Genomic DNA, 25,604 nt, shown 5'->3' on the forward strand with positions numbered 1-25,604 from the left:
GCAGGTGGTCCTGGGTTCTATAAGAAAGCAGGCTGAGCAAGCTGTAAAGCAAGCCAGTAAGCAGTACCCCTCCGTAGCCTCTGCATCAGCTCCTGCCTCCAGGTTGGCGCCATTTCAGTTCCTGCCCCGATTTTCCCCGTGATGGACTGTGATGTGGAACTGTAAGCTGAAGTGAAACACTCCCCTCCCAGTTGCTTTTGGTCACGGTGTTGCAGCAACAGAATCCCTAACGAAGACACGTGGGAAGTAGAGTCACCCTGCACACCTTTCTAGCTTCGGCGGAGGGCTGCCTGTGGAACCAGGAGGAGGATGGTCATCACCCACCAAGGGCATGCTCGGCATTGCTTGTCTAGCTGGGGAAGTTTGGCATAGAAACAGCTAGGGATATACATGACAGCTGCTGAGGATGGAGAAGCATGGACGGGATCGGTGTGGGTGGCCCAAGTTAGCAGAGGCATCCACCGGAGGGGGTGTGACTCACAGGCCCAGTGTGGGAGGGAGCCGGAGGTATGGATGGTGGCACAAGGGCTCTCCTGGAAGAAACACCCATCTCAGGCACTCCCATAGAGGGAACAAGTGGGGTGTGTGAAGGAGGAGGGGGGAAAAGGAACTAAGAGGGGCTCGTGGGTGATACTAGCTGACACCAAACGAGGTTTGCTCCTGTCCAGATGAAGTATAGGTTCTTGCAGCTGCATGTGGTGTGCAGGCTTGGTAATCTCAGCACTTGGGCAGGAGGATCAAGAGTTCAAGGTCAGCTGGGGTGTACAGACCCCGTCTTGATATATATAAATACATATACACGCAAGCACATACATGTATAAAGCCAGTGAGATGGCTCTGTGGGCAGAGGTGCTTGCTGCCCAGTGATCTGAGTGAAATCTTAGAACCTACCCAGTGGAAGGAGAGAACTCCGTGTTCTCTTAGGACCACATTTTAGAAACGTGTGGGTTTGGGGAAGGTAGACTGACCTAAAGTGAATTGCCGAACAAATTTCCGTACTGAACATGGGCCACCTTGAGATCGGGGAACAGAACAGAACCAGGACCCGTGCTGTGTGCAGTCTGTGGCTCTCGGCACTAACCCTGGCCTGCCTGCCTGCCTTTTCCCACACTGTGCATAAATGGGAACCTACAGTGTGTGTCTCCTTTTGAAAGCCCGCAGTCATAGCGTGCTCGCTGTCTCTGCCGATGGTGATCGTGGGGGTGAGTTTAGTGCACTTGCGACCGATTGTTGAATGTGGAGACAGCCTCTAGTGTTTGTCTGCCCCAGAGAGTGCTCCTGTAACCGCTCAGTGCCTAGCATTGACAAAGTGTGCGTGCATTTCTGAGACTCTGTGCTGAGCAGTGGGGTTACTGGGTTATGGGTTTATTGCTCACTTGGGTGATCCCCAGGCAAAGCTCTTTTATTCTAGTCCTGGAATTAACAGTGATGAAGGTAACTGTCTCCAGGTGACGGTGCTAGAGTTATTTTCACAGTAGGATAAGTTTCTCCTTGGTCCTGCTCTACATGGCCTCAGGAAGAGCCATCCGGCAGGCTCCTCCGTTCTGAGCACAGGGCAGGCTGAGCCGTAGCTCTGAGCTCCATGATCCTCTTGATGTTAAGAGTGTCTCTAGTTTGATCTTTGTCTCCACCCATCTTGCTGCAAACAAACCTCCACCCAATCACTACATTCCTGTTTACCTATAGGAAAAGCCTTTTTCTTACTTGAGTTTATGAGCTATACAAAGCATCTTTGTACTTACAGTTACAGCAGGGAAAAATACCCAGGAGTAAATTTTTTGGGTCACGAACCAACACCTATACTCGGGAAACTTTTTTCCCCTTCAGACTTAATAACATCGGGATTATAATAATTTAAGATGGTGTGATTAAGTTTGATTGGCTCAACAAACAGCATTTAAAAGGTCTACTTTATGAATAATATTTATGCTTTTTTAATGTTGCAGCCACTTTTAAAATTATTTATTTATATATTTACTTATGTTTTTAGTTTAGTTTTTGTTTGTTTGTTTGTTTTCGGGTAAGGGCTCCTAAACCCCAGTCTGGCTTTGAAGTTTGGCTCCTGCCTCCCCTTCCAAGCGCCGGGACCTCAGCCATGTGTACCGCACTCGGTTTTGTCAGACTGCCCTTTTCATAATGGCAGGCTTATATATATTAACCGAGCAGTCTGTTTTCTGTTAGACGCAGAGAGCGTGTCCTCCCTGGCTGTCTTCTCTCCGGCCTCTGCGCTCTCCTCTTCCCTCGTGTTCCTCGCTTCTTTTCTGCTTTCCTCTCTTTATCTAGACTCCGGCAGGAGGACAGAGTGGCCTCTGGTCTGTCTTTCCTCCCCTTCACTTGCCGTTTCTGCGATCATATCTTAGTCAGCTGGGACTTATCGGCTGGCCTGGCCGCCACTTTACCTTCTCTCCAGTTTGCTGCTCTCCAGTGGAAAGAACCTGCGCCATACCTGTAATTTAAAATGTTCTAGTAGCCCACCTTTAAAAAAGTAAAAAGAAACTGGCAGGGACTAGAGAGATGGCTTAGGGGTAAGAGAGCAAGCTGTCCTTACAGCGAACCGGGGCTCCTTTTCCATCACGCGTGTCGGGCACCTCACAGCTGCCCATAATTCTGGCTGCAGGGTATGCAGTGCCCTTCTCCAGCCCCACATACCCACGGGTGTGCTCACACGTGTGTACACACAAGATTAAAAAATAAACTAAGGGGCTGGCAAGATGGCTCAGTGGGCAAAGGCCACTTCTGCCGGGTCTAACAACCCGAGTTTGACCCCCAGAGAACTCACAGTAAAGAGCTCTCCACGTGCATGATCTCCACGTGCTCACCATGGCACGTGTGCACCCACACAGATACACACATACTCACAATCAAAACAATAAAAAGGAGCAGATAGATTCAAGTTTCCATTTCTCTGGAAGATACCAACTTCTAAACTTACATGGACCTAGTGATACAGTTTCCAGCCGTATGTAATACATTAATGACTACTTTATAGTCTGTTAGTCACGCTAAGCCTTCAAATCCCGCTCCCCGCTGCTCCCTGTACTGTAAAACATGAGAACTAGTTTCTCACTCTGTTACATAGCTCAGCTGACTTCACCATAGCCCTGTCTGGTACCTCTCTCCCTCCCATTTTACAAAGGAGGGTATTGTTTCAGAGTGCGGAGCTAGGGTTCAGACCTAGGCCTGCAGGTTATGAATGGGGCTACCGGTCCCACATCTTTGCAGCTAATAGTGTATTCCCATCCCTCGGAAGGGGTCCTGTCTGAATTCATGACATTGCTTTGAGGTGGCTGAGGTGGTCCTGTCCAGGTTTCTACACCTCCAGGTGCCACATGGCTGTTCCCCTGGGTCTCCAGGGCAGCCTTCTTTCTGGTTTTGCCTCATGAGGGGATGGCCAGCCTCGGGAGGTTCCCTTCAACACCCAGTTCCACTTAGAAAATCTCTTTTATTCCTCCAGTATAATTTCAACACCCAGGGTAGGGGCAGCTCATTTCTCCATCAGGTTCAGCATGCGGGTCATCCCTCCTGGGCTGGGCCATTCACAGACTTCTCCTACCCGCACCCGCTGTCCCTACACTGACATCTGCCTCCCCCATCCCGCTCCAGTTCCTATTCAGACAGTGGCAGAGGACCCTGTAAAGGGTCTCTGCTCCCACATCTCTAAAAGCTCCTGTAACACTTCAGTGTGCAGCGCCGTGAGAGGGAAGACCCTGCAGACAGATGCACCGGTTTGTTCTTCTTCGTCTTGGCTCTGCGTTGTTTCTGAGGTGGGATGGTAAGACCTTCTGAAGGAAAGGCTGCGTCTCCGTTACTTCTTGCTGTCTGTCCTGATATGGACTCCATGTGTGACTGAAACTCCATGTGTGTCTGTCTGGGAGCCTGCCCAAACGCTGGCTTAAATCCTTTTGCCAAACGAGATTGGGCCCCTCAACATTTTATCCCGGGTGGGGGATAAATTCTCTCCCTGAGGGACTGCTGGTAATTAAAGGTTGTTGGAGAAGGGCTGTCATTTTCTTCAGTGGCGTTGCTACTGGTAAGTTGTCTTGCTGGGGCAAGAAACACTAATTAAACTCAGTGAGCCAGCCGCACTCCAAAGAGGACCTGGAGGTGGAGGGGAGATTTATTGAGAAGAAGGGCGAGCAGGAGAGGGAGGGAGGAAAAACAGGTATGAAAATGACGGAAAAATGATTTATGTACGAAACTGTCAAACATAAGTGTCTCAGTTAGGGCTTCTGTTGCTGTGAAGGGATATCGTGTCCATGGCAACTCTCAGTGAGGAAAACATCTCTCTGGGGCTGGCTCACAGTTTCAGAGCTTTCGTCTGTTGTCGTCAGGGCAGGAAGCATGGTGGTGCACAGGCAGACATGGAGAAGGAGCCGAGAATTCTGCATCTGGATTAGCAGGGAGAGAGAGACACTGGACCTGGCTTGAGCATTTGAAACCTCAGAGCCCACCCCCCCCCCCCCCACCCTCCCGTGACACACTTCCTCCAACACCTCCTAATAGTGCCACTTCCTTGGGCCTTTTTTCTTTCAAAATACCACAGTAAGAAAATCTTGCTTAAAAAAATTGTTCAAGATAAAAGGTTCCTGCCAGGCATGGTGGCGCATGTCTTTAATCCTAGTTATCTAGAGGCAGAGGCAGGCAGATCTCTGTGAGTTCAAGGCCAGCCTGGGCTACATAGTGATTTCCAGGATAGCCAGGGCTATGTAGAGAGACCTGTGTCAGAAAACAAAAAAATAAAATAAGTAAATAAAACAAAAGGGTGCGTGATCGGGGTGTGAAAGGCCATTGTGTGTTTTGGTCATGGCTCCCATAGATTTACGTAGGCATGGCTGGCTTCTGCAATAGGAAGATGCTCAGCGTGATCTGAGTTCAGCATGGCCTGGACTCCGTTTGTCTTCATCCTCCTCTGTTCTTCAGTTACTGGGTCCCACGGACCCCTGCCCTGTGCCTCACCTTAGTGCGGCTTCCTGATTCGGGCTTAACTGGTGTGTTCTGCACCTGCAGGATGAACACAGTTTTTATTGGCATTGGTTCATGTCGGAGCTGCCTCGCAAACCCACACCCAGCGCCTGTCCCCATCAGCCCGGCTCCCCGCGGAGTGTATCTAAGGTCCTGCTTGGCAATGTTATGGTCCTACTTTACCATCTTCAGAACCTGACCTTTCTGGGGTGCAGGATGGTGGCATCATAGAGTGCCCGCCCATTGTTTCCTCTGTGTCCCATTGTACTCGAGCATGCAGGGAAGGAAGGACCTTTATTTGTGCTGGCCTCACAGTTGTTTTCTCGAACTGTCTGTTCTTCTGGCTCTCATTTTCTCCTATGAAGTATGATTTATTAAGCCTACCAACTTATCTTTTCCTTTTATAGGGAAATCTTCCATTAAAAACTTCGCTTCTGGAGTTTGCTATGTTTAGGACAGGCAGGGATTGCCACAGACGTGTTTTACCATAGCAGATTCTTTGAGGCTGATAATGTGGTCAGGTCAGTTCCCCGACCCGAGACTCTCACGTAAGTAAGGCCTTTGTTAAGGGGACCCACAAGGAAGAAGGCCTATGGACAGCTTTCCTCCCAGCATCCTCTCTTCTCCCTCCGTCCTCTTTCTCTCTGAGGGGTGCCCCCACTTTTGCCACCGAATTGTCTTGAGAGCTAATGCCAGCATCAGAACCTTCTCGCACGCTCCATTACTTTAAGAACTGCTCCTCCCAGCTCAGTCACCAAGTTCTGAAGCATCTTACTCCCTGAAAGCCCCTGCTTGGCCCCCTTCTTGCCTTCCTGGCTTTGGCTCAGCAGTTCCGTCACCCCTCACGGCCATGCGCCCAGTGACCTCTCGGGCACCCAGTGCCTCAGCCTTGCCCTGCTGATGTCCTGGTGTCTTCTTAGTTGACTTCCATGGCCACTGTCCCTTAGATGCCCTGGTGTCCAGCCTCAGCACCCCTCTGGCAATCAGCACGTTCTTCTTCCATCTAGAACACGCTCTGAACTCCTCCTCACCCTTGGAGCACCCACCCACTCATTAACCACCTCCTCCGGGAGGCTGATATGGATTTCACAACACGCCCCCACAGTTGGGCATGGTTGCGCATGCCCGGCGGACCTAGGCACTTCCGCCTAGCCATTTCCGGGTCAAAACGTCTCGTGTGACCAGGACCCCGTGGCTTTGAGTGGTTGCGTAAAGCGGGCAGCACAGTAATGTGATCTGCACGCGTGGAGTAGCCACATGGGCCTGTGTGCGCAGGCGCGGCCCAGCCTTTATAAGCCGGGCCATATTCCCGGCTCCATGTTTTACTCGCGTGTCTTTTCCACAGGCCTGTGCACCTCTGTCTCTTTACCTGATCTTAATAAAACTCTCGTTAGTGGATTCCGTCGTGTTTTGTGATGTTTCCTCACAAGGTAAGAGCACCGCCCAAATGAGCACCGCCCAATAACCAACAGAGGCCTCCCTGATTTCTTGTGTTGGACCTGTGGCTCCTTAACCATCAGTCACACTGTCTCGTTGGTGCTTTGAATATTTGGGGAGTTCCTGGTTGATTATTCATTGAAAGAGTGAAGGGATTATGCCCTGTTTATTTCCCTAATCTCAGTTCCTGGTATGTAACATTTGCTTATTAAATGTTTATTTAAAGGATTTTAAATCTGGACATGGTAGTTCATGAACCCCGGGGATTTAAAAAATTATTTACAAAATTAAAAAATTAATAATGAGGAGTAGGAGAATTGTTAAGAGAACAAAACAAATCCCATACCCATGCAGACCAGCCCTTCTCAACTGAGGTTATATGAGAAATTTAAGCCCTAATACCCAGAGACAGCCTGTGTGATACATTAACTTCTCTCCTGTGTTCCTGTAAGGATTCTACTTCTTCGCCATCCTTGGGGCACTTGACAAAATTAGCCGCTCTAGCCCTTTGTTATGGTGATTCAGCCCTAGTGGAATTTCAGTCAAAGAAGGCTAATAGAGACAACTCAACCCTGTTCACATAAAATGCACATGAGATAGAGGCTGAGAGGATCAATAAGAATGTTGGCAATGGGCGCCCCAGGAATGCAGGACAGCTTGCTAATCTGCTTCCCACTGTCAAATATTCTCTGGTGCTTTTGCCTTTGTAAAAACAAGAGTTCAAGGCTGGGGGATGACTCATTTGGGAATAGTCATTGCTGTGCCAGTGTGAGGACTTGAGTTCAGATGCCATGCACCTGATCAAAACGGGGTGTACTGCAGTCTGGTAACAGACAATAGAGGGAGACACCTTATGTCCTTCTCTGGCCTCTTGAGAGCATGAGCATGTGCACACACACACACACACACACACACACACACACTCACACACACACACAATAGTCTGAAATGTCAAAATGGAAGGATAATTTTTTAAAAGATATTAAGAATAAAAAAAAGATTTTAAGAAAGATTTTAAAAATACTTCCTGGATAAAGCAGATTAGAGTCCCTAGCTACCATCATGCCAGAGGGGGAGGTAGAATCATGGACTGAGCCCCCTTGGCATTGCTCATTAAAACAAAAACAAAAACCAGGTATTGGTGTGACTCTTGGTGTTCGCTCCCTGGGTCCTGCATCTCTTCTTGTTTCTGGACTTCTTAGAACGTCTCTAACAAACATGCAACAATTAGTATAGTCCCATAGCCTATCTAAGTGGTATGAAGTTTCCTCCTTCCTTCCTTTCTTCCTTCCTTCCTTCCTTCCTTTCTTCCTTCCTTCCTTCCTTCCTTCCTTCCTTCCTTCCTTCCTTCTTTTTTAACTTTTTATTCATTCTTTGTGGATTTTACACCATGCATCCTGATCTCACTCATCTCCCCATCCATTCGTATCCACCCTCTGCCCTTGCAACCTCCCCACCAAAATGAAATAAAATTTTAAAGAAAAAAAAAATCTTATCGTGGAAGCTATAGTGTAATACAGTATACCCTTCAGTCCAAGTTTTCTTTCTTTTGTTGATTTTAAATTCTATTGTATGAGTGTTTGCCTGCATGTATGTGTGTTCACCATGGGCATGCCTGGTCCTCACGGAAACCAGAAGAGGGCCTCAGATCTCCTAGAACTGGCATTATAGGTGATTGTGAGCCACCATGTGGGTGCTAGAAACTGAACCAGAGTCCTCTACAAGAGCAACAAGTGCTCTTAACCACTGAGCAATCTCTCCAGCTCCTGCCTAGTTTTCTTACTAAGAGTAAGCATGAGTTGAGCTTCCTTGGAGTAAATCTGGTAGGAGACCCAGATGCTAGTTCATCTTCACCCCCTGTGCTATGACGAGCCGTATCCTTGAATTGTGAATGTAACCTTACCTGACATACTGTTTATCCTATTCTATTCCAGTGGCTACTGAAACAGGAAGAGCTGATGAAAAAACAGGAACTTTACTTAATTCCTAGGTGTGGTGGTTTGAATGAGAATGGCCCCCACAGGCTCATATATTTGAATACATGCTTAGTCCTTAGCAGGTGGAACTGTTTAGGAAGGATTAGGAGGTGTGGCCTTAGTGGAGGTGGTATGTCACTAGGGGAAGTACTCTTGGAGATTTCAAAAGCCCATGCCAGGCTCAGTTTCTTTCTCTCTGCTTTCAACTTGAGGATAAGGATGTAAGCTCTCAGCTACTGCTCTAGTACCATGCCTGCCTGCTTGCTGCCATGCTTCCCATAGTGATGGTCATGGTCTCACTTTCTGAAATTGTAAGCAATTAAGTGTTTTTTGTTTTGTTTTGTTTTTTCCTTTATAAGTTGCCTTGGTCATGGTGCCTCTTCAAAGCAACAGAAAAGTTACTAAGATACTAGGTATCTCCCATCTAGTCACTTATTAATTCATAAAGGTAGCAACTTGAGAGTGGATTCTGACTCATGAGATGTCACCAGCACCAGGCCAGTTCAACATCATGAGCTTCCTGAGAAAATGCTGAGAGAAAAGTGTAGCATCCCACTGTGCTACTCTGGGCCCCGTGTATAACTTGAATCTAATTGTGAAGAAACATCAGATGCACTCCAACTAGGGAACAGTCTATAAAACACTTGGCCTGCACTTTTCAAAAAATGTCAAGGTCATAAAAGAGAACAAAACTGTTTTAGATTAAAGAAAGTCAAAGAGACTTGACAATTGGGCCTCACATGTAATCCTGGACTGTGTCCTGGAAAAGGAAAAAGAAAACATTTTTGTTGCTGTTTTTGTTTACAAGCTATCACTTGGAACTACTAGAAGAATCTTCCCAAGGTCTTCCTATTAGAGTCTAGTTGAGAATCTGTTCATGTTCTGACATTGACCATTATACTGTGCTTATATAAGGAATGCCTTTGTTTCTAGGGTGTCACGATGCCTCCAACTTGCTTTCAGGTGTTTCAATAAATTGTGCATCTTATCCTAACAGAGCAGCAGCGCACATGGTAACCATGGGGGATATCTGGGGGAAGGATAGACGAGAACTCTTTATATTGTTCTCTAAGCATAAAGTTGTTTCAGGAAACAAAGTAGACGTCTCTACAGCCTCCAGCTCAAGGTGCTCTGACACCATGGCAACAGAAGCTGTGGCGTGGCTGCATCTTCTGTGGCCACTGCCCCTCATTTTCTCTACTGCTGAATGCATCTCAGCATCTCTTGGCCTCTGCAGGAGACAGAATGAAGACCTAGTCTCTGCTTGAGAGTTCTTTCTGCCTCGCCTGCTATGGCTGCTCTTCTAAGAGGTTTCCTGGTTTGTTTCTGGCCTGAGGGTCATCTGGTCAACCAGCTCTGACCGCCCCTATTGCCCCATTTCCTGATTTAAACTAAACCTACCACAGTCCTGTGAGAGAAGTTTCCCATGCATACTTTGAAGTGTGTTTAAACCGAAACACAGGATCTGTGCACTGTAAGATGCTATAGTCAGCTCTCAATAGCAGATAAGGTACAAGCCCCAGCATTTGCCCATTAAAGGTGGGTCTGCCCATATTGGCATTGTGGCATACACTTGTAATTCCATCACTCAGGAGGCTGAGCAGGAGGATCCTGAATTTGAGTCTGGACTAATGGGGAGATACTGTCTCAAAACAAGACCTACAAAGCAAAAGGCAGCTCCCCCCCCCATGCTTTGAGAGAACCCCAAGTTGTACCTTTCAGTAGAAATCTCACACTTGTAGAATTTTTTATTTTTGAGAATTTCATTCAGGCATCCAGTGTACTTTGATGATATTTACTTTTCCCCCTAACTTCTCCCATCCTTCACCCGCTCCAGACTGATTCCAGTTTGTGCTCCCTCCCCAACCCTTTTAAATCCAGTTTGGGGAGCCTTTTGTACTCCAGCCGGGTTCCTCTGTGGAGAGGTAGTGGTGGGGGCCAGTTCTTGGATTCAAAGGAGGGTCTCCAAGTTGGGGCTTGTAACGGGTTTGTGGGTGGTGGGCTCATGGGCCTCTGTAGAGTTCCTCTGAAACTGCCCAGCTCCAGGGGCAGAGGAAGGAGGGTTGTGATATGCATTTGGTTCCTCTTTGCCACCTTTTCTTCCTGGTTCTAACTTACCAGTGCCTTCCCCTCCCTGGCCCTTCATGGCACTCTGGCCTCAAGCCCAGCCCATGGTAAATATGGTTGCATTCTCTCTGTGTGTCCTTGAACTTGAAAAAAAAAAAAATTCCCCTGCTCTTTCTTTTTGGGGGATCTTTAGTCTAACTTCTTCCATTTATTCTTGTTCTCATTCTCTCCCTCCATGGCCCCAGCATTTTAGTCCCCATCTAACTAGCCAAGCTATTTACTGTTCTTACTTTGAAAGTTAAATGAGTGAGGATTCTAAGGTCCCAGAAAGGAAGAAGAGAAGTAGAAAGTTGTCGTCCAACTCTGTTTTTTTTTTTGCAGATTAGTACACTTAATCCAGTGTTAATTTGGCCCACATCAGATGACAGATAGTTGAGTATTTTAATCTTCTTGTTTTCTTAGGGTGGTGACATCAAAGACATCCAGTTGCTTTTTCTCCCAGGCTACCCCTGCTGGTACGTGGGACAGTCACTGACTTGTCTACCTGCCCCTCCCTCAGCACACACACACTCAAGCAGTCTTGTTTGTACAGCCTGGACACTTAAGAAACATCTAGTGAGACTAGAGAACTAAATATAGTCAGGATGGCTAAAGGTGACCCCAAGAAACCAAAGGGCAAGATGTCTGCTTGTGCCCTCTTTCTGTACATATGCAGAGAAGAACATGAGAAGAAAAACTCAGAGGTTCCAGTCGATTTTGCAGTTTTCCACAAAGTGCCCTGAGAGGTGGAAGACAATGTCCAGCAAAGAGAAACTGAAGTTTGATAAAGTGGCAACGGCAGACAATGTGATCAGGAAATGAAAGATTATATACCGGCTAATGGAGGCTAGAAGAAGGACCCTAATGCCTGCCAAAGATCACCATCTGGGTTTTTCTTGTCCTGCTCTGAATCCCACCCCAAGATCAAATCCACAGATCCTGGCATCTCCTTTGGAGGTGTGGCAGGAATGTCTCGTGAGGTGCCAGTTAACTTAGTGAAGAGGAAGAGCCTTGCATTACCAAGGCCGCAAAGCTGAAGGAGAAGTGTGAGGAGATATTGTCGGCCGTAAGTCTAAGGGAAGTTCAGTGGCGCCACGGGTCCTGCTGAAGTTGTCTGGAAAGAGGGTGACAGAAGATGATAAATAAAAACTGTCTCCTTGTGAATACCTTAAAGTAGGAGAGTGTTGTGATTGACACATCTTTTATTTGAGCCACGTTTAATTACAAAATTGATCATGATCGTAGTGTGGTTTCTCAGAGTGTCAGTGGTTTACATGAACTAGCGGTGAGTGTCCGGAGCGCCCTGAAACTGAATCAGAGTTGTACACAGCTCCGAACATTTTTAAAATGAAAAGGCACCCTCGTGTTCTCCTCACCGTACTTTGCTGTCGGCGTGACAAGGCATTTGAAGGTGTTCCTGGCATTTTGTTTTCGGTGCATGAGGCAGCGTTAACTGTGTAGTTATGGCTGGAGATCTTGAGTTGTCAGCTCTACACATCCATAGTTTGTAAAGATAACAGAACAACCCAGCAGATTTCTTGTTTGGTGTGGACGCTGTGAGGGGAGGTGCCTTTTGGAGGGGGCTCTAGCTCAGGGCGTGCACTGTGAGGCTGGACCTGTTGATTCTGCCGTGGGTGTCTATTTAGCTTCACATTGTCTTGGTTTTTTTGTGGCATAACAGTCTGCTGACATTCTTAGTTGTGGAAGGAGGGGAGGCATCAGCTGGCGTGAGAAGTGTTTGAATTTTTTTCTTTAGTTAAGTGTGGTAGATTTTAAACTGTTTTGAAATAAACTGTGGAACTCCTCCTTGTCAGCAAAGCAAAGGACTACTGTGTCAATGAAGTTTAAGAACCCTCTGTACCTAGATGCAGTTTTCAACATTCTTCTATTCTTTATTTTGTTTTGGTATGTTTAGAATGCTGAAATGTTTCTGAAGCTAAATAAACAGGATTAGATTTTTTAAAAAGGAAGAAAGGGAAAGAAACATCTAGTTGTGGTTTATTTGGCCTGAGGTTACAGGTGAATTTGGGTACACTTTGAAGTGTGGATCTAGTTGCAAGCTGATGGTCAATGCATTCACTCATGAGCCAGCCTCTTCAGTCAGTAAGTGCTCGCTAAGTGCCTTTTGCACAGTGGCACTGTTTTAGGATGCTGAGTTAAAAGAGTGAACAAAATGGACAGAACCCTCACTCTAGGGATCACCTGTGTTAGTGTGGAGAGCAGGCAGCTAGACTGATGTTTGCCATTGGAGGTCTCCAATGCAGTGAAGTCAAGCAGGAGAGCAGGGGAGCAGGTTAATCAAGGGAGGCATAGGAGCCAGACCCTGAGCGAGTAACTGCTTCTTGGTCAAAATCTTGGTTAGGCAACGTCTGTGCTCATTAGTCAAGTTCTCAGTTTGGAGAATGAATGCTTTAGAGACTATCCAAGCATTCAGAATTCATTGCCTTAATGTTTTCAGACTTGTAGAAGCATAGATTTGAGCAATGGTAATGATGCCGCCTTCATATCAGTGGGTGTGGATTAAAAGACATCCCTCAGAATCATGAAGGGTTATTTGGCCAGAACAAGTAGGGTACATATTCTCAGATCCGTGGTATTGTTTGTCATGGAAGACAGATCCTTATAACTTTTCTCCATTATAAGGGCTAAGATTCTCTGTAGAAGAATCTTGATAGTCTTTAGGCTGAAACCTGTCATTCCACGTTTATCTCTGCTGGGAAAAGCTTGCTGAAAAGGAGGATTTCTTTTTAAGTGCTCTAACCACATAACATGAGAGAACTTGCTTGAAAATGGGTGTCCTCTTCTGATCTCTACAGGTGTTGCATTCTGGGAGTGAAGTGTTAGAAATTCACATATTTTGCAGCCTCAGGTGGTTCTTTTATAAGGTCTTGCAAAACCCTGGCTGAGATAATAGAGGGAGGGACACAAGGTTTATGTGTGCACATACCTACTGGGAGATGTGGGGGAAGCCTCAGCAACTAGCACTTCCTGTGGTTTTGATATTGAGGAAACTGCATTCTTGTGACAGTCAGATGAGACCCTGCCCACCCTGTGGAAATGGGAGAGGGTGACGTGGTTGGGGTGATCCCCTCTTGGGTGTTGAGATAAGAGTAAGATGGGTGAATTACTCAGCATAATAAGTCTTTTGGATCTGGGAGTTGTCTTGAAGTGTCTCGGCACAGGTGTGTGGGTTTACACGAATCTGTGGAAAGAAGACTCAGAGGCACGTTAAGAAGATACTAGCCTTTCGAGGCTGCAGCAGGATCCAGTCTCTAAGGACTGAAACATTTTCCCTTCACCCAGGGCATTTTTCTTTTTCTCTATATTTATAGTTTAGCCAGTTGATTTTTATATGTTCAAAACAACTTGAAAGAAGCTCCCCAAAATACAATGCCAAGTGCAAATTCCTCAATTCATCAGGCACCACAGTTTCCCGGGTTTCCTGAGCCAAGTTTTGTATAGGCCTTTGTATCCTTGGGAGAGTCTCAGACAAGATTCACGAAGGGCAACCAGAGAAACCAAAGGTGTCTGCTAAACTGAAGATGGACTGGGGCTAGGACTACTGTGCAGTCAGGCCAGGTGTAGCCCAGTGGGAGTGCAGCCACAGATCCCCCTTTCTTTTATAGAAAAATCAATTATCTTGAAGGTTATGCAGTCTCAGTATATACAGCCCTTTTTCTATCTATCTGTCTTACAATCTTATGTAACACATATATATTCTTAGAGCAAGGCCAACAATCTGTAAAATGTAACACATTTTAAAGCCAATAAAGTTACTATTGCTAGAACAAGGGCACCACCTACTAGTGTAAGAAATCTATGTAAGTGAGTCATAGGATTAATGAGGCCATGGTATCTGCCAGACTTTCCATAATGTCCATTCCTGTTGTACCAGGTAACTTTTTTGTAAAAAGGTCTTTAATTTCTTTCTGGAAGTCATAAACCATTTGAGAAGAATTAGGGTGGCCCAACAAATGCATCTTAACCTTATTCCAATCATACTTGCTTTCATTAATCTTAAGATTTATCTTAATGCACATACCCTTAAGGGTAAGAAGAAACATTCCAATCACATTTTAATTTTATCTGCTCCTTCAAAATTTCTAGCTGATCCCCTAACAATACAACAGCTTGCCTTAACTCAGCTAACTCATTTACTACCTCATTATTAATCTTATTTTGTTCAGTCCAAAGTTCTTCTGAATGTCTATGCCAGTCTCTAAGGAATTCAGCGGTTTGGATTTCTTTATGAAGTGCCAATCCAGCTGTCAATGCAGTGATTCCCATAATAACTGCAACCACCAGTCCAGCCATACGACGTGTTCTTTTTAATATTCTTTCAGGGAGCTTCTGTACCAGGATCGTCACAGGAGAGTCTCATCATGGCCTCGACAACTTCATTGGTATCCAGATTTTTGGCCTTGCTCTAAGAATATATAAACTTTCAAAGGTCAAATTCAAAAACATAGAATTAACACAGGTATGAAGGGTATAGCATTCACAAGTGATGCTGTAATTATTTGGGTGCCATTGTACAGCCATCTCTGAAAGCATTAAAGATAATCTCTATAGGATTTAAAGCGGTAACTTTAGGCAAAACTGTGGAGTATTTCTATAAAAATCTTAAAAAGAAGATATAATCCTTTTTTATAGATCCCAAGTAACACACTAATGCAACTTAGCAATTATTAACAGTGTGGATCAAACAAGTTTATTCTATTTTATTTAGTGGAAAAATAATTTTGTAAGCTTTTTATCAGTAAGACATTATTTTCTGTAAGTTTTTAATCCTAGTAGCCACATTATTTAATAAGCTAACAACCCAATTTGTTTCAGGTGTTACATTTTTAAGTATTTAACCAAGAATTTCTAGAAAGCAACCTAAAGAGCAGAGCCAAAATCTCAGTAATGATCAGCAGACAGGAGCATACCCAATATATAGTTTAAATTATGAATCCTGTTCCTTTAGCTTATCTACCATGAGAATCAAACATTCATCCAAACATTTATTAGACAATCACGAGAAGAGAACATCCTCTATACAATGAATGATTAATACCTCTGGAAATTCAGACAGCATCGACTTAGCATTCCATGTCCCGACTGCCACCATATTTCATCAGAAGTTGAGACCGTTTAAACTTCCTCTTTCTCCCATGAAGGAACTAATAATAATGAGTTATTCCCACCATGAGGGAAAAACAGAGAGCATTTCCCACGAAGGGGTCTTTAATATCGAGTTATTCCTGCTCTGGGGGGGAAACATTTAAACTAAAGTTCAGCAAACAGACAACAAAATTCTAAGCTCTGGGCTTGCTTGTTAGGCTGCAGATTCTTTGTGATTCAGATGCCGCCGCTCTGTGCTGGCCGCCAGAAAGAGCTCAGAGTTTGAGCTATTCTCAGTTTCTTACATTGGAAAAAGAGCCTTTTCTTCTCCTATTTCTGTTGAGAAACGGCTTTTTCTTTCCTTTATTTTTCTCTTCTGGGGCCTTTTAATCTTTAGGCCTAGTTGCAATATTTTTGCCCTTTTTACTGGGAAAATCCTTTTTTCTTGATCAAGCACTTTTCTCTTTTCTTTTCTTTCTTTCTTTTTTTTTTTTTTTTTTTTTTTTGGTTTTTTCGAGACAGGGTTTCTCTGTGTAGCTTTGCGCCTTTTCTGGAACTCGCTCCGTAGCCCAGGCTGGCCTCGAACTCACAAAGATCCTCCTGCCTCTGCCTCCCGAGTGCTGGGATTAAAGGCGTGGGTCACCACCGCCCGGCTACTTTTCTCTTTTCTATCAGAAAAATTCTTTTTACTTCCTTTCCTTCCCTCTTCTCTATTGAGAAGATTCCCCTTTCTATTTTCTTTCTTTCTCTTTTTTCTATTGAGAAAGGTCTTTTTACTTGATTTATTTCCTGTCTCAGGAGCCATTCTATTTCTATTTTTAAAAACTATGCAGTTACAGCTTTTTCTTTTGACAAGCATTTTAGCAACTGTACATTTTATTCTCCTGAGATGGGGGTTTAAATTCCCCATGACCCTGCCAATGCTGGAGTCCTCTTAACCTGAGGGCGCTTCCTTCCAGTTCTTAAGTGGATCCTTTGTCCTTCTTTAAGCCATGAACTGGGTGCCAAATGTCATGTAAACAACCTGAAAGAACCTCGATTCCTGGGGTGCCACAGTTTCCCGAGTTTCCTGAACCAAGTTTTGTATAGACCTTTGTATCCTTGGGAGACTCTCAGACAAGATTCACAAGGGCAACCAGAGAAACCAAAGGTGTCTGCTAAACTGAAGATGGACTGGGGTAGGACTACTGTGCGCCAGGCCAGGAGTAGCCCAGTGGGAGGGCAGCCACGGGGTGGGGACTTTCCTCCCACTCAGTGCCCTGGCTGTTAGCAGCCTTTGTTCAGCCTACTCTGCGTGTGGATTCAGGCCAGGGCATGTTTATTGTCTTGTATACCCTTGACAGGTAAGGACCAGACCACTCTCATGATAAACTAAGATATCTTGAAATTGTACATTCCTACCCCAGCACTGAATATTAGATATTGAAATGAGGATGTCATTAGTGTCCGTTCTTGATTCTAGTCTTACATTTAAGTCTAATTACCGTTCTTGACTTTCTGATGGGGCCGTGTTGAAATATCATACATGTTATGATAACTGTCCCAACAGTGCCAGGGGTGCGCTTGTCCCTCGGGGATAGGTGGCAATCTCTGGGGACATTTTAAAAAATTACCACATTTTATTTATTGAAACAGTGTGTGATATATATGTGTAGACATGAATGCCATGGCAGGAGTTTGCAGGTCAGAGGACAACTTGTGGGAGCCTCTTCTTCCATCCTGTGGGCCTGGGCATCAAACTCAGGACTTGAGGCTTAGAAACAAGCGTCTTCACCCAGGGAGCCATCCTGCTGCCCAAAAGATTTTTTTGTTTTGTTTTGTTTTGTTTTGTTTTATTTTCAAGACAGGGTTTCTCTGTAGCTTTGGAGCCTGTCCTGGAACTCGCTCTGTAGCCCAGGCTGGCCTCGAACTCCCAAGAGATCACCCTGTCTCTGCCTCCCAAGTACCGGGATTAACGGTGTGTGCCACCGCCCAAAAGACATTTTAAAATAAGATTATCTACTTATTTGTATGTGTATGTGTGTGTGCCTGTGTGCACCAAGTTTGTGCAGCTGCCCATGGAGGACCCCTGGAACTGGAGTAACAGGTGGTTGTGAGTCGCCACATGTGTGTGTTGGGAACCAAACCCAGGTCCTCTGCAAGAGTGGTAAGCACTCTTTAACAGTGGAGCCCTCTCTCCAGCCCCACAAGAGAGATTTTTTTATTATCGACACAGGAGGAGCAGGAGGGTGGTTTAGAGATGCTGCTGATACTTGGTGATGCCAGGATGCTGCCGAAATCCGATGATAAATGGGACTGCTCCTCCCCACAAACCCCAGAGCTGAACATGTCTGCACCGCGTTTGAAAAGACCAATTGAATACCTTGTCTCTGTGTTGTTACTAGGATTCTAAGTAAGCTTTCGTGTGTGTGTGTGTGTGTGTGTGTGTGTGTGTGTGTGTGTGTGTGTGTCACTGCTAAAGCTAGCCTGTTGTTAGCTACCTAGATTGTGTGGGGATGGAAGTCACTTGGGCAAGGAAGGGTAGGTCGACCTTTAGAACGGGAAGAGAAGTTCAAAGTCAAAGCCCTCCTAAGCCATGCATGGGTGAGGCACAGGACCGGTGTGCTCCTGAGTGATTTTATTACAGCTCCGTGAGGTTTACAGCACGTTCTGTGATACATAAACATAAGAAAGTGGCCACTATAGTAAAACAAGTAATGGACCTGCCACCTCACAGTATTTTTGTGATTAGAGCAGCTGAAATACACTTATCTAATAGGAGTCCCTCATATACTTTATCTTCTTTTTTAGTTTGTTTTGATTTGGGCTTTTCAGGACAAGCCCGGGCTGGCCTTGAACTCTGTTTAGCCCAGGCCTGCCTCATGTTCAACAGCAGTCCTCCCCAGTGCTGGGTTCCAGGCCTGTGCCCCACACCCAGTTATATTCTTAGCTTTAGCCCTCACATGTTACGTTAGAGATCTATACTTGTTCATTCTGTACTCTTCATCTGCTTCCTGTTTCCTCCCCAACCAGGCTGTGGTAACTGCTGGTAAACTGTCTGATCTATAGTTTTGAGATTTTTTTAATTGCACATGTAAGTAAGACCATGTAGAATTTGTCTTTCTGAGTCCAGCTTACTTCACTCAGCATAGTGTCCTCCGTGGGCCTCCATGTTGAAGCAAACAGGAAATATCTCTGCCCATCATGGGGTTAAGGCTAGAGGAGTTTGATTTAGAGTTCACTGGCATCCATTGCAGCCTGGCCCCTCCGTTCGAGCAGCCGAGCTCCTGGATGCCATGCCTGCCCACAGCAGCTCTCAGACTGCTCTGCTCATGGCTGACACCCCCTCTGAGCAGCCCCCTCTCTGGGCAGCACCCCCCACTTGCTGTCCTCCAGATCATATTACTTTCTTGGCAGGTCTTGTTTTATCTCAGTGTCCTTCCTTTGGGCCTGGCAGGGCCGGTGAAACTGACAAATTAGTCTTTCCTGTGGCTGCATCAGGGGTTTCTATGGTCGCCCCTCCACCAGGGTTAAGCAACTTAAAGAACATTTTGTCCAAGAACTAGTATTCAGCTTAAATGATGAGAGCTCCAGAATTATTTACAGCCTGCAGAGTCACATCTCCATCTTCCTTTCATAATTCCAAAGTCACAGGTTTTATCTACCTCCTTTCTTTGTTTTTTGTTCGTGACAGAATCTCACCTGTGCCCCATGCTGGTAACTCGCAGTAATTCCCCTGCCTCTGCCTCCTGATTGCTAGGATTGCTAGGTATGACCTAGCATGCCCAGCATAGATTTTTTTCTTTTCTTAATACTTCTTTTTCCTTCTCTCCCACCCTTCAAGGTAGCCGTTTCCAAGTTAAACCTGAGCACTGTTCTTCCACACTGGGATTTTGCCCCTTTAAGAATCTTATCTCATCTCTTATCTTCCTTATCTGAATGGCCATAGGTCCTTATCTTTTCTAGACTTACCTATTTCCTTCTTTACTGCAGGAACTGAATTTTACCTGGGCAGACAGGAAAAGAACAGTCAGTCTGTGTGTTCCAGGATAGACTCCTTGCAGCTTGGTTCACCTGGGTCCGTGGAGGAAGGCTGACGGTCAGACGGGCTGGCGGGACGGTTGCTCTGTTAAACCACACACCCAAACCTCCACCGCCTCCTGGGCACCGGCATCTGCTCATCTCAGTTCATCACCGCCCTAAACCACACAAAACCTGCCATTCATGTCTGCCTCCTGTTGTGGGACCCAGATCCTTGATGTGTTCTTTCCTCTCCATCCTCCTTTCATAATTCCTTAGTCTGTCTGCCACTGCCTCCTCTTCCTCTCGGTCCACCTCAGGCTGTCCCCCCTGTTCCTCATTCACCTGTGCCAACACAGCGTGAGTCTCTAGAGCTTGCCACAGTCACTGGGAGTGTAGCACGCAGCCCACTGGGCTAATTCCTCATCTGTCGTGAAATCCATTTCTCGTAACCCTCCCACCGCCATGGCCATCAGCTCCATGGCCGTTGCTCCCCTTTCTGGACAGCCCACTCCAGTCATGTTGATTTACTCACCGGTTTATCAACTCAGATGCCATTTGGAACAGTATCGCCCTAGCAGGCCCTCATTATTTAAGCCCTCATGTACATGGTCCACCTGCTGTTCTGAGCTCTGCTCTCCCCAGGCCGTGGAGAGGGAAAAGGGTGAGTTGATTTCTCAGTGCCTCTACTTACCCAGCTGTGCCATTGGGAAAGTGAAATCCAGATAGCAATCCAGTGAGGTGGGTGTTTTAGGATTGGTCAGAGCAGGTGTAGGCTTATCCTTCCCATTCTATGGGTGCCCTGTCTACTTTCCACCAGCAATCATCCTTAGGGTCAGTTTGCCATTTCATTTTATACTGCTTGGAAGCATCTATTCTGCTCTTGTCTGTAGTGGTTGATTGTTAGTTTCATGAAAGTTTGGGGGTACCTATAACCGGTGACCGTCTCCACAGAGTCATCACTTCGGTAGGGTCCCCTCAGCCACCTCTGAGATCTGAAGTTTCCTCCCTGGTCTTGGTGTGACCACGTTCACTTTGTCCTGCCAGCAGCCCAGTCAGCCCCCGACTCCTTACAGCCACTTTCTTCCCTCCATCCCTGAAATTCTTTCTTTTCAAAAATAGATAATGGGGAGCCAGTGAGCTGGCTCAGTGGGCAAAGGCACTTGTTACCATGCCTGGTGACCTCAGCTTGATCTCCAGGACCCACATGATAGAAGGAGGGAACCGATTCCCTTCTTCAAGCTGTCCCCTGATGTAATTTTAAAAATATATATAATTAATTTATAAATTATATATATATAATGCCAGGCATGGTGGCACATACCTTTAATCCCAGAACTCAGGAGGCCAAGGCAGATAGATCTCTGTGAATATAAGACCAGCCTGGTCTACATAGTGAGTCCCAGGACAGCCAGGGCTATGTAGAGACCATGTTTACAAAAACACAGAACAAAAAAATATATGTGCATAATTAGAATTGCACAGCATATAATCACTTGACTGGTCAAGCAAGATATGAATAATAACAGATTATAGCAATATGGTAAAAGTAAATAATAATTTACTTTTACTTGTGCATCATTGATTAAGAAAGTTTCACTTTTAGACATTCTCTTTCCATCTGATTGGAAGTATAGACAGTGATGTTGGGTAATATCACTGCTCCCTCCTGTTTCCAGCTGCCTTTTGTGGTACATGTAACATAGTTGCCTTCAATAAGTTTTGGCTACATTTTCTTTCTCTCTCTCTCTCTCTCTCTCTCTCTGTTTTTTTTTTTGAGACAGGGTTTCTCTGTGTAGCTTTGGAGCCTGTCCTGGATCTCGCTCTGTAGCCCAGGCTGGCCTCGAACTCACAGAGATCCACCTGGCTCTACCTCCCGAGTGGTGAGATTAAAGGCATGTGCCACCACTGCCCGGCTACATTTTCTTTAAGGTGAAATATTCTACAGATGGACTAGAAGCTCTCCCCCCCCTTTTTTAAGATTTTTTTTTTTACAACCCCCACCTTCCTCCCTCCACCTCTGCCCCCTCCCTCTACTTCCCTCTCCCCCTTCCGTGAGAGAGAGTGTGTGTGTGGTGTGTGTGTGTGTGTATGTGTGTGGTGTGGTGTGGTGTGGTGTGTGTGTGTGGTGTGTGTGTGTGGTGTGTGTGTGTGTGGTGTGGTGTGTGTGTGTGGTGTGTGTGTGGTGTGGTGTGGTGTGTGTGTGGTGTGGTGTGGTGTGGTGTGTGTGTGCACACTTGCATGCAGGTGCCTGAGGCCGGAAGGAGGTGTCAGCTTCCTGGAGCTGAAGTTAGAGGCAGTCGTGAGCCATCAGACATGAGTGCTGGGAACCACACTAGAGTCCTCTGCAAGAGCAGCCCATGCTCTTCATCACGTCCTCACCAGGGCTCTACTAAGAATGATTTCCTTATCAGATGTGTAGGCTCATAAACATCCATTCCACTCTTCATATATGGGCAGAAAAACACCTTCAAAGATAAGCCTCTTCTATGTGAAGTAGTTAGTGAAGCCATAAAGTAGGGCTGTGGCTCAGTAGCCTGAGTAAAGATAGGGTCAAACTGATGTGCCCCGGGCAGCCACACACTTAGGAGAAGAGGAGAACCAGGAGAGACAATAGACTAGTGCAGTGCTGGAGAAACTAGATTCGGGTGAGGGAGACAAGAGACAAGTTATATTTAAGTCTGAATATGTCACACAGCACTAAAGCCAGAGGACAGTGTTTTATAGGAAGATGTAGATCAGCAGTTCCTGCAGGTAGGTGTGAGTGTAATTGCCTATAATGTAAGCTAATTGAACTGACTACTAGGTGTTGAATTGTTCATGTCGTAATTATGCTTCTGTTATTGTGATAAAATACTCTGATAAAAGCAACTAAGGAGAGAAAGTTTATTTGTATTCACTTATTCATTAGGGGTTTTGTATCAATATATATAGCTTGTTTTTTATTTTATAGAAGTCACAGTGAAGAGACTTTATTTTTTCTTTCTTCCTTCCTTCCTTCCTCTCTCTCTCTCTCTCTCTCTCTCTCTCTCTCTCTCTCTCTCTCTCTCTTTTTCAAAACATGGTTTCTCTATGTAGCCTTGGCTGTCCTGGATCTTGCTCTGTAGACCAGGCAGGCTTCAAACTCACAGAGAACTGCTTGCCTCTGCCTCCTGAGTGCTGGGATTAAAGGCGTGCGCCACCACCGCCAGGTGACTCTGTATTTCTTTGTATTTGTATGCATGCCAACACATGGAGGTCACCAGTCAACTTTTGGGTGTCAGTCCTTCCTTCCACCATGTGAGTCCTAGGGATTAAACTAGGTCATCAGTCTTGACAGGAGTGTTACCCACTGAGCCTCTCACCAACCAACCCAGAAAGGGGTTGTTTTAGCCCACAGTTCCAGGTTCCAGTCTGTCATTTTGGGGAAGTCCCAAAGGCTGGAGCTCAGGACTGTTGACCACATAGTCAAGCAGAAGAAAGCAAACCCCCTGTATCCTGCGCTCACCCAGCATCCTCCACTTGTTCAGTTCAGGATCCCTTGCCTAGAGAATGGTGCCATACCATAGGTTGGTCTTCCCATCTTAATTAACATAATCAAGATAATCCTCGTATGCTGTGAATGTGTTGCTCTGATTGATTGATAAATAAAATGCTGTTTGGCCAGTTGCCAGGCAGGAAGTATGGTATAGGCAGGATAAGCAGAGAGGAATTCTGGGAAGTGGAAGGCTGAGTCAGGAGACATTGCTAGCTGTCGCTGCCATGAGAAGTAATATGTAAAGATACTGGTAAGCCACATGGCAAGGTATAGATTTATAGAAATGGGTTAATTTAAGATAGAAGAACTAGCTGGGCAGTGGTGGCGCACACCTTTAATCCCAGCATTTGGGAGGCAGAGGCAGGCGGATCTCTGTGAGTTCGAGGCCAGCCTGGTCTACAGAGTGAGATCCAGGAAAGGTGCAAAGCTACACAGAGAAACCCTGTCTTGAAAAACAAAACAAAACAAAACAAAAACTAGATAACAAGAAACCTGCCACAGCCATACAGTTTATAGGTAATATAAGTCTCTCTGTGTTTACTTGGATCTGAGCAGCTGCGGGCAGAGGAGGACTGGAGAAAACTCCAACTACACCTATAGACATGCCCACAGGCCAGTGTGATCTAAACAATCTCTTATCTTATCAGCTTGGCATGAAAAACGTATCACCCTTAAGCCATAACCTTCTGCCTCTTGTCCACAGCTGTCTCGTGTTAATCTCATAAACTACAGTCCAACTTGAACAACTCCCGTGTCTTTAAAAACTCCAACCATTTTAAGAAATACAAAGTCACCTGGTAGGGGTGGCACACATATATAATCCCAGCACTTGGGAGGCAGAGGCAAGTAGATCTCTGTGAGTTCAAAGCCAGCCTGGTCTACAGAGCGAGATCCAGGACAGCCAAGGCTACACAGAGAAACTCTGTTTTGAAAAAAAAAGAAAAGAAAAGAAAGAAAAAAGAAAAAAAGAAAAGAAAAAAAGAAAAAATCTCTTCACTGTGACTTCCGTAAAATAAAAAAACAAGCTATATATTGGTACAAAATAAACCTTTCCATTTCAAAATGGAAGAATGGCATGAAACAGTCCCACCAAAACAAAGTCAAAACCCAGCAGGGTAGGCACCACCCCGCAGCTCTGCGTCCAGCCTCTAGAGCCCATGATGAAATCTGCCCGGCTCCAATGGATATACCCACCCCGCCAGCCCTTCTACCTCAGCACAGATTCTTCCTGAGGCTGGCTGTACTCCATGCCTGCAGCTCTCCTTGACTGGTGACCACAGTCCTGACACCGTCAATATCCTGGGCTTTCCATGGAAACTGAGACTTTATCTTCACAGCTTCACACAATGACATTTCATGGCCTCTGTAGACACCCAGCAGACCCTGCCCTGTGGTGCCTAGCCTCAGTTGCTTTCCATCACTCCCTCAGTCCTGGGTTTTGTAGACTTTCAACACCAGTACTGTGTGGAGGATGGTATGACACTGTCAAGTTTTAATGCCACCTTAAGGTGTAGCTGGGCCTTCATTGGACCGTAGATGTATCAGCTTCATGTGCTGGCCCTGAGGAAACACTTCCCTGCTGCTCAGTAGCAGCCAGAATTCACCCTTCTGCCTTGAAAGTTCGGCCAAAACAGACCATTATCTTTAAATGTAACTTCTCTGGGATTCTCAGGACAGGGGGTAAGTAAAGCCAGATTCTTGGCCAAAATATCACACAAATGGCCACTGTCTCTGTTCCCGATGAGTCATTTCCTTCCGCGAGCCCATGAGCCTGGCCTCCACTGTCTGTGTGTCCGTCTGTGTGTGTCTTCCAAGCTCTCACTAGAACAGCCCATGGCGCTGCTCCCAGCCTGTGCCCTCTGCTTCTGCTCGCTAGGCTGATCAGAGAGTTGTGTGGGAAAACTTGCCAGGGTCTTGGCTGTTGTGACTTCTCCTTTAAGGCTTCAATATTATCTTCAGCAAGGGTTTCCTAATAAGGTCTTTGGCACTGTTTTTGAATGTACTTCAAGTAGAACAATACACTATGGTATTAAATATTTTCAGTGTAGAATTGGTAGAATATCTGCCGAGTTAGAACTGAACTTGAGGGAGAGATTTTTTGTTGTTATTGTTTGGTTTGGTTTGGTTTTCCGAGACAGGATTTCTCTGTGTAGCTTTGCGCCTTTCCTGGAACTCACTCTGTAGCCCAGGCTGGCCTTGAACTCACAGAGATCTACCTGCCTCTGCCTCCAGAGTGCTGGGATCAAAGGCGTGTGCCATCACTGCCTGGCAGGGATAAGTTATTTGTAATAGCAAGGAAAAGAAAAAGAAAAAAATGAAATAACTTGAGTGTCAATTCACTTATATTCATCTAAGATAAGAAGCCACGTGTTTTCACTCAGGTCCTCTGGAAGAGCAGCCAGCGCTCTTAACCGCTGAGCCATCTCCAGCCTCCAGCCGTATATTCTCTGCTAGATTGAGTAGACCTTGGGTAAGGAGAGGCAATCTCTGAATTCTTTGCC

At 45.7% G+C, this 25,604-nt stretch overlaps 1 protein-coding gene and 1 long non-coding RNA gene across 5 annotated transcripts in view; one reads left to right on the forward strand and one right to left on the reverse strand.

Annotated features, from left to right (window-relative positions):
- Window positions 1–25,604, forward strand: part of St3gal5 (ST3 beta-galactoside alpha-2,3-sialyltransferase 5) — a 56,235-nt gene that overhangs the window by 2,144 nt on the left and 28,487 nt on the right. Inside the window, exon 1 of one of the 4 annotated variants that reach the window (XM_037203814.1) lies at window positions 6,325–6,392. The exons of the other annotated variants lie outside the window; for them this stretch is intronic. The gene's annotated coding sequence lies outside the window, so the exon portion shown is untranslated. Of the gene's footprint in view, window positions 1–6,324; window positions 6,393–25,604 lie in introns of those variants that run through there. 4 annotated transcript variants of the gene reach the window in all.
- On the reverse strand, window positions 4,100–5,001 carry LOC114685875. The gene is made up of 2 exons (XR_003733507.2): window positions 4,823–5,001; window positions 4,100–4,388 (listed from the first exon to the last, which is right to left on the reverse strand). It is a non-coding gene; the product is annotated as an uncharacterized LOC114685875 (long non-coding RNA).

Source organism: Peromyscus leucopus, chromosome 3 (genome assembly GCF_004664715.2).
Source record: "Peromyscus leucopus breed LL Stock chromosome 3, UCI_PerLeu_2.1, whole genome shotgun sequence".
Taxonomy (NCBI): domain Eukaryota; kingdom Metazoa; phylum Chordata; class Mammalia; order Rodentia; family Cricetidae; genus Peromyscus; species Peromyscus leucopus.